The sequence below is a fragment of the Tupaia chinensis genome, unplaced genomic scaffold (assembly GCF_000334495.1).
Source record: "Tupaia chinensis unplaced genomic scaffold, TupChi_1.0 Scaffold000256_1, whole genome shotgun sequence".
NCBI classification, from domain to species: domain Eukaryota; kingdom Metazoa; phylum Chordata; class Mammalia; order Scandentia; family Tupaiidae; genus Tupaia; species Tupaia belangeri.
Window position 1 is genome coordinate 2,093,024 of NW_006159736.1, and position 13,592 is coordinate 2,106,615.

General features: G+C 42.3%; 1 protein-coding gene across 3 annotated transcripts in view; it reads right to left on the reverse strand.

Annotated features, from left to right (window-relative positions):
• Positions 1–13,592, reverse strand: part of BEND6 (BEN domain containing 6) — a 64,415-nt gene that overhangs the window by 50,318 nt on the left and 505 nt on the right. The window contains exon 1 of one of the 3 annotated variants that reach the window (XM_006149182.3): positions 13,357–13,576. The exons of 1 other annotated variant lie outside the window; for it this stretch is intronic. The gene's annotated coding sequence lies outside the window, so the exon portion shown is untranslated. Of the gene's footprint in view, positions 1–13,356; positions 13,579–13,592 lie in introns of those variants that run through there. One more of the 3 variants, XM_027772136.1, reaches the window with a different exon arrangement.

Below are 13,592 nucleotides of genomic sequence, written 5' to 3' on the forward strand. Positions count from 1 at the left end.
AAGTGAGAAAGCAAGCTCCCAGGACTGGGACTCAAACTGAGGTCCAGTGCCTTAACCACTATACCACCTGCTGGCCCCCGAGAATAGAAATCTTTTTTTTTCCTTAAATTTTTTGCTATAGTACACATATGCTTGCTGAGAGACAGAGAGAAATCACCCTCCATGGGGATGGCCACACTGTAACCCCTTCTGCTCCACTCTCCTCTCAGGACTTTGGACATACAAACGCACCTGGTATGAGTTCCAAGTCCAAGCCACTGAGTCCGAGACTTGAACTGCACTTGGCCATGTGGGAGTCCAGCAACATAACCATGATGCCATCTGCTGGTCCCAAGAATAGAAATCTTAAAGAGATACTTTTTTTTTGTAAAGATAAAGTTTTGCTATATAGGTTAAGATAGTCTTCTGGTCTGTATCTCTTCCAAATATACTAGATAGTGAAGCAGGGTGACAAAGTGGCTACAAACACAGGCTTTGGAACCAAACTGTCTGGATCTATAACCTAATTTCTTTTTTTGTGAAGCCCTTTAAAAAAAATTTTTTTTTTATTGGAGAGGTTTTTTGCTATAGGATGTGTGCGCTTGCCAGAAAGAGAGAGACAGAGAGACAGAAAGCAAGAAATCAGCCCCCAGGGGGGATGGCCATGCCACAATCCCTTCTCCATTCTCCTCTCGGGATCTTGGGCACACACATACACGTGCCTGGTGTGAGTTTAAGTGGCCGGGTCCAGGACTCGAACCACAGTCAACTACATGGGAATCCAGCGACATAGCCATTATGCCAACTGCTGATCCCTATAACCTAATCTCTATACTTACTTCCCAAGTTTTCTTTCTGTGCCTCTGTTTCCTCAATCTATGAAATGGGGATAGTAACAGTACTCCTTCACAAATTGATATGTTAAGTATAGTAATAACTTATTAATTTATTAATAGTAGTATTTTATTAATGGAAGGAAATAGAACCAGATTCCTCTCATATAAAGCTTAGATCAAACATGTAGGAATAGAAGGGTATTTACAACAGCACAGTGAGGAGAGGGCTTTAAGAAACAGTTATTTAACCTCGATGCCTATGATCCTACAATTGATAAACCTCAATCTTACATAAAAAATAAAGAAGAAATGATCAGAGCTCTCTCTCTAATGAAGGACAGTGAAACGGGCTCTAATAGTCGCCTTTTTCCAAAATGGGAGTCTTTCTACTCCATCCCATAAGCTTCTTTAGCTTTTTAAAGATTCTGGGTCAAATTTACCCACGTGATAGTGATGGGGATGTGACAATGAAATGATAAGATTGAAAGCCTGAGGGATTAGGAGAGCTGTGCAGGAATGTTCCTCACAGAATAAAGGAGGGGAGCACATACCTTGTGTGTCACAAAATATCTCATGTTCTGCTAAAATGTCAAGTTGGGGGGCCGGCAGATGATGTGCTGGTTGAGATGCTGGACTTCCATAAGGCCAACTGTGGTTCGAGTCCCAGACTTGGTGGCTTGGTTTCTCACTTTCCCTCTTTCTTTTTGTCTTTCTCTGGTCAAATTAAAATAACAATTAATAAAATTGAATAAATTTAAAAAACATGAACAAATGTATAATAAAATGTCAAGTTGGTCTTCATTAATCTGGGTAGCGTAGACTAAGGATAGTAAGAAGAGAGGAACAGTAGCTGCCTAGAAAGCCCTAATTAAAGGATTATTATTTTTTTTTTTTTTGAGAGGTTTTTGCTATAAGGCACGTGCGCTCGCCAAACAGACAGAGAGAGAGAGAGAAACAGGAAGCTAGAAATCACCCTCCAGGGCGGATGGCCATGCTGCAATCCCTTCTCCTCCGTTCTCCTTTTGTGATCCTGGGCACGCATGCACACGCGCCTGGTGTGAGTTTAAGTCACCGGGTCTGGGACTCGAACCACGGTCGACTACATGGGAGTTTGGCGACATAGCCATTACGCTAACTGCTGGTCCCTAATTAAAGGATTCTTGTAGGTAAGGGGCTGCAGTGGCAGGGAGACAGTGCATATGAAAAACGTGCAATAGAAATGGTTTCTGTAGTGCTGGAGAATCCTTATGCTACTTGCTACCTGTGTAATCCTGGGGGAAATTTTTATATCTCTAAGCCCCTGAACCTTCATGTATAACATAGAAAAAACAATGGTACATACCTACAGTTGCTGTGAGGATTAAATGAGTAAATGCATGTAAATTATCTGCAAAGGCCCAGCAGAGAGCAGATACTCAGTAAATGTTAGCTATGACTACAAACAACTAGGCTTGCAAGGCAGCCATTCAGTAATGAGGAAGACCAGTGCATGTTGTTCCATGCCTTCCGGTAACAAAGACAGGTGAGTAATGATCACACCAAGCAACTTCCAGGGGGCTACTAGTGCGCCTTAACTCAGGCACTAAGACCCAGACTTTTCACAGCTTACCAGATGGCAGACCACCAGGGAGTCTAGCACATTAACTACAGTCAGCAACATTTTCTCAAGGTAGGTTCCTGCCTCATTACAAATGGCCATAGGATGAATCTGTGCAAAGAACAGTGTCTGCTAGGCCCAGAGGGGTCTGAGGCTTTCAGGTAATGGCAACGAGTCAAAGTCTATTCCTGTGAGGATGCACGAATGTTGTATCACCAAACCTTCCCAGCCAAGATGGTCAGAAGGGAACTCGGAGGGAATAAGGCTAGCCAGACTGAGATCAGGCTACCTTAGAAAACTGGACCTGCCCACTGGAGTGAAACAATCACATAATAAAATACCAGCCTCAAGCTATGGCATAATATAATCATGATGGTGGGACTTGGAGATCTAGTGTCCTGGGAATTTGGTGGTGGGGAGAGAACCAAGATCAACAAGTATGGCAAGGATGGCGTCCTAGTTCATTTTGTGCTCTATAATGGAATGCTACCAACTGGGTAATGTCTAATGAACAGAAATTTATTGGCTTACAGTTCTGGAGGCAGAGAAGTCGAATGCCAAGGTGCCAGCATCTGGCAAAGGTCTTTTTGTTGTGTCATTCCATGGCAGAAGGCAGTGGGGAGGGGAAAGAGAATGGGAGGGGAGGGAGAGAGAAAGATACTGAACTTCTCCTTTTATAACGAACCCACTCTTGCGTTGGTGGCATTAAAATATTAGTGAAGGCAAAGCCTACATGGTTCCATCATTTCTCAAAGGTTCTACCTCTCTATCTCTTTTTTTGGCATAAGGCACGCACACTCACCAGAGAGAGGAAAGGCAAGAAATCACTTTTGGGGGTATGGCCACACAATCACTACTTTCTTCTCTCAGGATTTTGGGCACACATGTGCACACACCCACCATGATTTTCAAGCTTCTGGGTTCAGGACTCAAACCACGTGGGAGTTCAGCACCTCAACCACTATGCCATCCTCTGGCCCTGGTCCTCCCTTTTAATACTGTCACAGTGGCAATCACTTTTCATCATGAATTTTGAAGAGGACAAATGCTCAAACTGCATCATTCCACCCTTGGTAGGAAGCTAGAAATAATGACTGTGTGGCACTGAGCATGTGGTATGAATGGGTGGCCTTCCCTTCATGGAGTGCAGAATGATCCTACCTGCATTGAAGGCCCTGGTCACTAGGAAGGAAGACTTTATAGCAGGCTGTTGAGTGTTGAAAAGCCTCATAAACTGTGCCTTGGAGCAGGATTTAGGAAGAATGGACACTATGTTCACCAGAATGTCTAGAGTTGGTTTCTGGGAGCCTGATTTTAAAGTCTTTTGTCTCTCTCTCTCCCTCTTTTTTTTTTTTTTTTTAAAGAGAGATTTTGCTGTAAGACACATGCGCTCACCAGAGAGACAGAGATAGAGAGAGAGAAAGCAAGAAATTCCTTCCTCCTCCCGGGGAATGGTCGTGCTACAATCCCTTCTTCTCTATTCTCCTCTTGGAATTTTGGGCAAGCAACACATGTGCCTGGTGTGAGCTCAAGCTTCTGGATCCAGGACTTGAACCGCAGTCAGCCATGTGGGAGTCCAGCACCTTAACCACAATGCTACTTGGTGGCCACCCTTTTGTCTCTCTTTTATGCAAAAGACTAGGGCAATTTTTTGTTGACTTTGAACCCAAGACCAGATTTTAGGACCAATGCTGTGGACTTGGAATGGGCTTTTCCATTCAAATATCTTAGATATAAATTGGAATACTTAATTGGTCTCAAGGCACCTTGGGAATCAAGTTAGCTCTTCTTCCCATGGCAGAGCAGAGGTCTGTGGACATGATAGTTAACAGTCTTTTCTCCTCTTTTTTTAAAAAATATATTTTATTTAATTTTATTCATCATTATAATTTTTCCCCAATTTAATCAGAGAGCGAGAAAGAGAGAGAGAGAAGTAAAGCAAGAAAGCAAGCCACCTGCAGGACTCGAACTGAGGTCAGCCACATGGGTGTCCAGTGCCCCAACCACCATGACACCTGATGGCCCCTCTTTTCTCTTAAGACTAGAACTGATGGGGCCAGCAGATGGCGTAGTGGTTGTGTAGCTGGACTCACACATAGCTCACTGTGGTTAGCATCCTGGACTCAGTGGCTTGCAAATCACAGTGGGCGCTTGTGCATCCCCAAGATCCCAAGAGGAGAATGGAGAAGGAGGGATTGCAGTGTGGCCATTCCTCCTTGGGAGTGATTTCTCACTTTCCTTCTCACTGTCTCTGTCTCTCTCTTTCCAACGACCACATGTGCCCCTGTGGCAAAAACACCTCTCTCAAAAAAAAAAAAAAAAGAATATTAAAACTGTCATTCTAATAGGTGTTACCTTCAGGAACTCAATTGTCTCCCTTCCAATATGATTAAAGTTGTAAAAGGACAAAAAACGCACCGCACAGGGTCTCTACTTAATTTTAGGGTGGGCAACAATCACTTACATTCAGGACACTACTCTGACATTTACAGGTGAGGGGAGAAAGTTTCCTTTGCCCATCTTAGACTGATAGTACCTGAAACTATCCATTTCTCTTGGTATTAGGGGAACTCAGGTGATGCTAGTGTTGAATTGAGAGAATCATTTGATACTGTATTCAGAAGCCTTTATACTTGTGTGAATTTGTATGATTCTTTTTTTAAAAATAATTATTTTATTTGACTTTATTTATTTATTTATTATAATTTGACCAGCGAAGGGCAGAGAGAGAGAGAGAGAGAGAGAGAGAGAGGAAAAATGAGAAAGCAAGCTGTCACATCCAGGACTCGAACTGTGGTCGGCCATGTGGGAGTCCAGCGCCCTTAACCACCATGCCACTTGCTGGCCCAGGGCTACATTTTAAGATGTCATTTTCTTTCCATTCCTAGATTCATGAGATGTCATTAATTGGGAGAGTTTCCATAACCTCTGGAACTATGTGTTACTGAAACATTTTACTAATCATCAATTACTCATTGCAATTTTATGTTCTCCTTGGTACACTTAGTACCTCTGCTCTTTCAGCGATGTTATTCTTTCAGGCTATCAACACACTGATGCATTAACATACAAATCTATTAGCACAAAATATTTAATGCAAAAGTCTTAAATGACACAAATTTATTTTAAGAGATAGGGGAAATCTAGCTATTCAATTTTATTAAGATAATCTGAGGTCCAGCCAGTGGTGTGGTGGTTAAGGTGGCTGAATCGCACATAGCTCATGATGTGGTTTGAGTGCTGGACCTAGTGTCATGAAAAACACATTGGGTATATTCACATGCGTGCTCAAAATCCTGAGAGGAGAAGTGATTTCAGCGTGGCCATCTTCCCTGCCTTTGTCACTTTCTGTCTCTGGCAAGTGCATGCACGCTGTAGCAAATTAGGAAAAAAAAAAATTTGAAATCTAATTCATAAATATTAATAAAAATTCTCTTCATCTCAGGATCAGCAGGTGACGTAGTGGTTAAGGTGCTGGACTCCTACATGGCCGACTATGCTTTGAGTCCTGGACTCAGTGGCTTGAAACCCACACAGGGCGTGTATGCATGTGTGCCCAAAATCTCAAGAGGAGAATGGAGAAGAAGGGACTGCAGTGCGGCCATCTCTCCTGGAGAATAAATTCTCATTTTCTGTGTCTCTGTCTCTCCAGGGAGTACATGTGCCCTATAGCAAAAATCTTTCATTAAAAAAAAAAAAAAAAAAAAAAGGGACCAGCGGTTATCATAATGGCTATGTGGCTGGATTCCCATGTAGTCGACCGTGGTTCACATCCCGGACCCGGTGGCTTAAAACTCACGCCGGTGCGTGTGCGTGCGTGCCCAAGATCTGAGAGGAGAATGGAGGAGAAGGGATTGCAGCGTGGCCATCCCCTCTGGGGGGTGATTTCTCGCTTTCTGTCTCTCTGTCTCTCTCTGTCTGTCTGGTGAGTGCACGCGCCCTATGGCAAAAACCTCTCAAAGAAAAAAAAGATTCTCTTCATCTCGTATTTACTATGCCCATATAAATTTACTTATTGTTTTCTTTTTTTCACTTAAGAATATGGAATGTGGGGCCAGCAGATGACATGTTGGTTAAGGCACTGGACTCCCATGTGAGCAACCATGGTTCAAGTCCTGGACCTGGCAGCTTGTTTTTTCATTTTTCCCTCTCTCTGTCTGTCTGTCTCTCTCTGGCAAGTGTGTGTGCCCTGTAGCAAATTAAAAAATAATAATGATAAATAATATTAATTAAATTTTTAAAAAATATGGAATGCTTGTGCCTTACATGGCAACTTTCATCTTGGATCTAGAAGGCAATTCCTTCAGTTTTCAAACTTCTTTTGTAAATTGCTAATTCTTAGAATTGACAGAAATATTTTACACTATATGAATAATAACAAACAATACTGCCCAGTAATTTATAACACTAAAAGCTTTATAATTTGATTTATGAGCAGCTCTCAAATTTTCCATTGGCAGTTCATAGGACTATGAGTAAGTTTTTTGGCCAAATGACTCAGTATTTTGCTGCATGACTAATCCTACACTCAGTGTGGAAACTATATAAATGAATTCTATTTGCTTGTGGATAATAAATGATTACTTCCCTAAAACTGTCTACGAAGTATTATAGAGTAGATGAATTCAATTAAATTCATGATTTAAGCTCTCAAACTCAGCACTTTTTTGAAAAGTCTGTAATGTGCAAAAAAAAAAAAAAAAAAAAAAAAAAAAACGCCCCCCCTTGCTCCCCTCTTCCCCAGTCTTCCAATCATGCATTCTGCAGCCTGGCAGCCTGGCAACCCATACAACAATTCCTAACTAGGCTGTAAATTTTCCAAAATATTGAAAGAACAATGTAGAGTCCTTTTGAAACATTTTTCTCTTATAGTGATGGCTTTAAGATATTTTAAAAGTTTTTTATTATGGTAAATTAATAAAAAGTCTTTTCCCAGAGAATATCTGCTAAAAACAATATTTGATGGTACTGCAAATTACAATTGTTTTTCCTCCAAAACCTCAACTATTGTAAAGACAACAGTATTCCATCCACATGCTGACTTCCCTGGTGGCTGGAAATCGCCTCCAAGATTACATTAGATGAGGTAGATCTTACAGATGATGTAGCTTTATCTTTCAACACAAACACATATAACATTCTTCACCTAGGGATAAGTAGGCTACCAGTACAAAATCAATATGCTTTATTTCTAACAATTCATTGATAGAGTCATTCCTATCTAAACTTTTTGTTTCCAAGGGGGTAATGTTTCATTGTAATGTCCTTGTGTGATTATCAATTGTGTAATCTATTCACTTCCATATTGTAAGAAACACTTACAACCTAGGCTACATTCCAAAATGTTCCTTATCTTTCCCTCAACGAATCATTCTTTGGATCTGAGTGTTAGCAGGCATGGTTGGTGAGGAGAAGGCCGTGGTCAGGAAGTCATTAAAATTAAGCTCAATTTTAATTCGGCAGAGTCAAAAGCAGTCTCAGAGCAAAAAGAACCAGTCTGAGGTGGAGAGTGGAGTGGTGGGAGCAACTGGGATAGGCAGGACTCAAGGTATGTTGAAACAAATTGCTAAATCACAAATCCCAGCAGAATGCCCCTCTCTCTCTTTTCAATTCTTCCTCTCTTACTGCTGGCTGCATGTTCCAAGTTCCCTAGAAACTTGTTCAAATACCCTGTCCTGAAAGAAGATCATCATTGGCCTTTACTCAAGCTTCGATAGCTTTTCTTTAGAGTTGAATTTCTCTAAAGATTGCAGACAACAGCTATGTCCTCTTTTTACAGTCTCATTCTCTCTTCACCCCATAAATGTCCGGTTTTAGGCTTTCTTACCAGAATGAACGAGTCCTCCAGAAGGTTTCTGGAGATCTCCTAGTCACCAGTCTTCAGTCCTCTTCCTCCGCCACTTCCCATTTATCCCTCTGTTGTAGTAAACCATTCTATGGCGACATATCCTGCTTGGCTTCCATGGTCCTGCCTTTTGCCATCCTCCAGTCCAGGAATGGAAGCTATTTCCAAAGTTCTGATTTCAGTTCTTTCTATAGTTTCTCTTTCTTAGTCATTGCCTACATTTTTATGACTTTAACTACAATCTATGTTGATGACTCTCACATATTTCTGACCTCTCCACCCACTTTTCCATGGGCTTGCTGGATATTTTCACACTGATGTCCTTCTGACACCTCCACCTCAAAGGGTCTAAAATGCAACTTGTCAAATTCCCCTTCAAAACTCTTGTTCCAGCCTAGCTCAAAACTTGTCATCTTCAACTTTTCCCTTCCCCTCAATTGGTTTGCTATAGTTTAGGATGGAAAATTTTCTTCTTCCTGACCCATTAAATTATGAACTTGTGTCACAACTTGCTACATCTAGAGGAGTACTGCTGTAGATGTTTCTGGCATTGTATTTTTAAAAATTTATCTTCAATTTTATTTAATTTTAGTCATTGTCATTATTTTATTTTTTGAAGTTGACCAGAGAGAGAGGGAGAGAGAGAGAGAGAAATGAAAAAGCAAGCTGCCAGGTCTGGGACTAGAATCATAGTCAGCCATGTGGGAGTCCAGCCCCCTGGCATTGTATTAAAAACCCTTTACTCTCTTGGGACCAGCAGTTGCCGTAATGGCTATGTAGCTGGACTCACGCGTAGTCGACCGCAGTTCGCGTCCTGGACCTGGTGGCTTAAAACTCATACCGGGCGTGTGTGCGTGCATGCCCAAGATCCCGAGAGGAGAACGGAGGAGAAGGGATCGTGGCGTGGCCATCCCCCCTGGGGGGTGATTTCTCGCTTTCTGTCTGTCTCTGTCTCTCTCTGTCTGTCTGGCGAGCGCACACACCCTATAGCAAAAACCTCTCAACAAACAAACAAACAAACAAAAACACAAAAAACAAACAAACAAAAAAACCCTTTACTGTCTCTTACCTTTGGGAGGTGCAAAGACTTAGTGATGGGGTAAGTTGGGTGCTGAGGGGAAGGGGCTGCAAGTCAGTAATGGGTAAGGCTGATGTGTAAGAGTCTCTTCATGGGACCAGTAGCTGGTGTAATGGTTACATTGCTGGGCTCCCATGGAGTTGACTGTAGTTCAAGTCCCAGACCCAGTGACTTAAAACTCACAGCAGGCACATGTGTGTGCGTGCGTACCCAAAATCCTGAGAGGAGAATAAAGGAGAAGGAATTGTGGCATGGCTATTCCCCCTAGGGGGTGATATCTCACTTTCTGTCTTTCTGTCTCTCTCTGTCTTTCTGGCAAGCACACGTGCCCTATGGCAAAAATGTTTTTTAAAAAAGAGTTCCTTCTTACAGATGGGACTGTCTCCTGCCCAATCATCCTTTGTGTTTCAATGACTGGGAAATGTCAAAGACTAATCTCTCTAAAAGAATTTGTATAGGTTGGGCTGCTTTCTGCCCTAGCGTTGGGGAGGTCCATCTTTTTTCAGCTGTGACTGAGTGGCATTCTAAATTAGGGGGAAAGAAATAAGATGCCTCATTTTTAGTATTGAGTTTAAATTGTTTTTCAATCTAACTTTACCCTGAATAAAGTTAATATTTGAATTTCCTGTTGATTCATCATTTCTATTCCCAATTTGGATGAGGCTCAAAAGAAAGAGAGCTGTATGATAGATCAACTTCTTTATTTAAACAGTTTTTAAAAATAATTATTTTATTTATTTTTATTACTTAATTTGCTACAGGGTGTGTGCACTCACCAGAGAGAGAGACAGAGAGAGAGAGAGAAAGAGAGAGAGAGAAAGGAGACCACCAGGCCTGGGATTTGAACCACAATCAGCCATGTAGGAGTCCAGAGCCTTAACCACATCCCTTGGTGGCCCTGTTATATGAACTTCCACATACCTGATACCAAACTCTCTTAGCTATTTTCCCCAAATCTTCCATTTTTTAAAAGAATTATTTATTTTATTAATTTATTATAATTATTTAATTTTCTATAGGGCATGTACACTCACCAGAGAGAGAGAGAGAGAGAGAAAGAGAGAGAGAGAGAGAGAGAGAGAGAGAGAGAGAGGGAACATGAGAATGCCAGGTGCCTGGTCTGGGACGTGAACTGCAGTTAGCTGTGTGGGAGTTCAGTGCCTAAACCACCATGCCACTGCTGGCCTCTCCCAAACTCTTTTATCTTCTCTTGGGAGACAATGCTAACTTACTGTCATAAGAAAGCAAATTATACATAACTTTTTCTTTATGATTTGTCTTTCTTGGTATAAAAAATTTTGGTCATGAGCCTTTCTCCTTTAATCCTTTCTCTCCAATTGTGTGTGTGTGTGACTTTTATACAATGCCAATTATTCTTTTTTTCCAATTAAAACTTAGTGAAAGAAAAGGTAAAATCCTAGGGCTGGCAGTGGCATGGTGGTTAAGGGCGCTGGACTCCCACATGGCTGACCACGGTTCAAGTCCCTGGTGGCTTGCTTTCTCACTTGCCTCTCTCTCACTGTCCCTCTCTGGTCAAATAAAGTAAATAAATAAATAAAGCTGAATAAAATACATTTTTTTTTAAAAAGGAAAGATAAAATTCTACTATAGTAACTTTTTTTTTGGAGAGGTTTTTTTTGGTTTGTTTGTTTGTTTGTTTTGCAATAGGGCATGTGCACTCGCCAGAAAGACAGAGACAGACAGAGAGACAGAAAGTGAGAAATCACCCCCCAGGGGAATGGCCACACCACAATCTCTTCTCCTCCATTCTCCTCTCGGGATCTTGGGCACCCATGCACACGCGCCTGGTGTGAGTTTAAGCCACCAGGTTCGGGACTTGAACCACGGTCAACTACATGGGAGTTCAGCGACATAACCATTATGCTAACTGCTGGTCATTACTATAGTAACTTCTGAAAGGACTGATTGGCTGATTTAATATTTATTGAATTTCACAATGTATTAGGCACCACATAAACACAAAGAAAGAGCCATTAATAACATGCCATTATTTTGGGGGAAATGATAAATTAGCAACAACGAAGCAGAAAATAACAACAGAACAAAATACTAAATTCTTTCAAGGCTTGGGTTTGCTTACTATTTGTACCCCTAAGATAACTGATGCATAGAACAGAAACGAATGCATTTAAAATGAAGTATCTATAATCCTACTGCATGGCAGGAAAGCGTTTGCCTGCCAAGAGAGATAAATGATGTTCTCTTGTGCACTTGAAACTTATAAATTGCTGCAGCAAGACTGGATGATAACAACTGTGCTAAAATAATAGCTCAGAAAACCATAATTGCTAGTTAGTTGCATTTTGTTGTTAAAAATGCAGAGTTTGGGGTAAACTGGCTACTGTATTTGTAGTACTAGATACATTTCTGTTCAAGGATATTTAAGCCATTTTAACTCCTTTACACATTTTAGTCAATGAGAAGCATAAAGTTAGGATGACCTTCCTAAATTCTGGTATTATTTCTACCCAATGTTTGCAAAAGCTTAGCTCAGTTTTGTTGTGTTTTAAATGACTCTACCATGTCACTGTTGAGTCAATGTGACAGAGAATTCCTTCTTTCCTGATGTGCCACATATTGCAGGCTCTCAGGATTCTCTTCAATAACCCCTGCATAATGGGCAGGAATAGTTTCTCACTGCAGTGGGCTGCGGTATCAGGAAACCTAAAGCCATGTGCATATGATGCAGTGCTACCTGTCAGCCTCCCAGAGTGCCAGGGACCTAGGAACCTCTGCTGGCATCCAGCACAGCCTACACTCTGGCATTCAGGAGTCCCACTTGACAGCATCTCCCAGCAATATCCCTTCCATCTACCACCCAAATCAACTCCATGAGTGAGATAGTAACACTTGAATGTTTATTTTATTTTAGAAAATCAGCTAAAAAAAAAAAAAAAAAAAAGGAAAAAAAAAAACCCTTAAAGAAAACCAAACCAAACCAAACTGTGACCATTGTTTTCTATGTATATGAAATATGAATCTGGCAGTTAAGAGATTGCATTAGGCTATGTCTTCGATTTTCTTTCACGTTTATATGTGATAGTATGCTATCAGCCTTAAAAACATTCCTGGTTAAGCTTTTATGCAGCGCTGTACGGTGGTTTTGTATAGTTAGAAAACAATATTGATTCTGAGATGCCTATAAGCAAATGAAACTTAAGTATTCTTACCAAATCTTTAACTGCTTTTCAGAATTTTACAAATTTTTACAATTGTCTCTTAAATATTCCAAACGAAGAGTCCAACCTACTAGTTATTATGAAACTCCACGAATGCAGTAATGTGCTACCTTATCACTCTAACTGTGGTTTCCTCATGCAAGTAAATGAAACCAAACCAAACAGACCCAGGCCCACACAGGAAAAGCCAGCTTTGCCTTGGGGGCAGCAGACCGCGGTACTGCACCGGCCCGCCAAGGCCGCAAGATGCCGCAGACTGCTGCAGCAAGACTTCCTGGCCAGGTGGCCCTGGTCCGCGGGCCATGCCTCCTGCATGGGCATTGCACCAGCGTCCACAGACAAGTCCCCCAGCCATCAACTGCAATATACTTTTTGGATGGGCATGAAGAAGTGTCAGGGAGGAAGCAAAGGAGAGACAGAGCGAGTGTGTGAGCGAGTGTGACAGATCACCATTCCCTCACACACCCTACAAAATTTCTCCTCAAAATATTTATATATCAATCCGCAACTTCCTTCATTTGTCAGGCGCTTACATCACAAGTCGCCTCTCCTTTCAAACGCACTAAATCAGTCGTTTTTACGGTGAGCGCACGGATGCAAGAGGACCTAAGGTGCCGGTTCTCCACTGCCACCAAGTTTGGGGTGGAACAGTTTGCGTCTGCAGATCACGGCATTCTGCTCCCGAACGCTCCGAGTTTACAAGGGGCTTGGAGATGGCTGGGCTCCCGTTCCTGGGGGACCCCAATTCCCAGGGAAGGCCCTTCCCGATGTTCGCGCCTCAGGGTGCGAGGAACCCTCCCGCCCCCAAAGCAATAGCTCACCCGGCTGCATCCTCCAAAGCCCCGACCTCGGGGCGGAGCGCAGGGAGGTGGGGGTGAGGATAGCACCTCTTGGAGGCTCCCGCCAGCACCTCAAGGTTTTCCCCCCGGCTCCTTGGCGCCCCCTGACGCCGGACTCCCCAGCAATTCCACCGAGGGGGGCTGGATTGGTGGCAGCCCCAGGTGTCCAGGCAGCGAAGAGGCGCTCGCCTCCGGCGTTCGCGGACGGCGCGGACCAG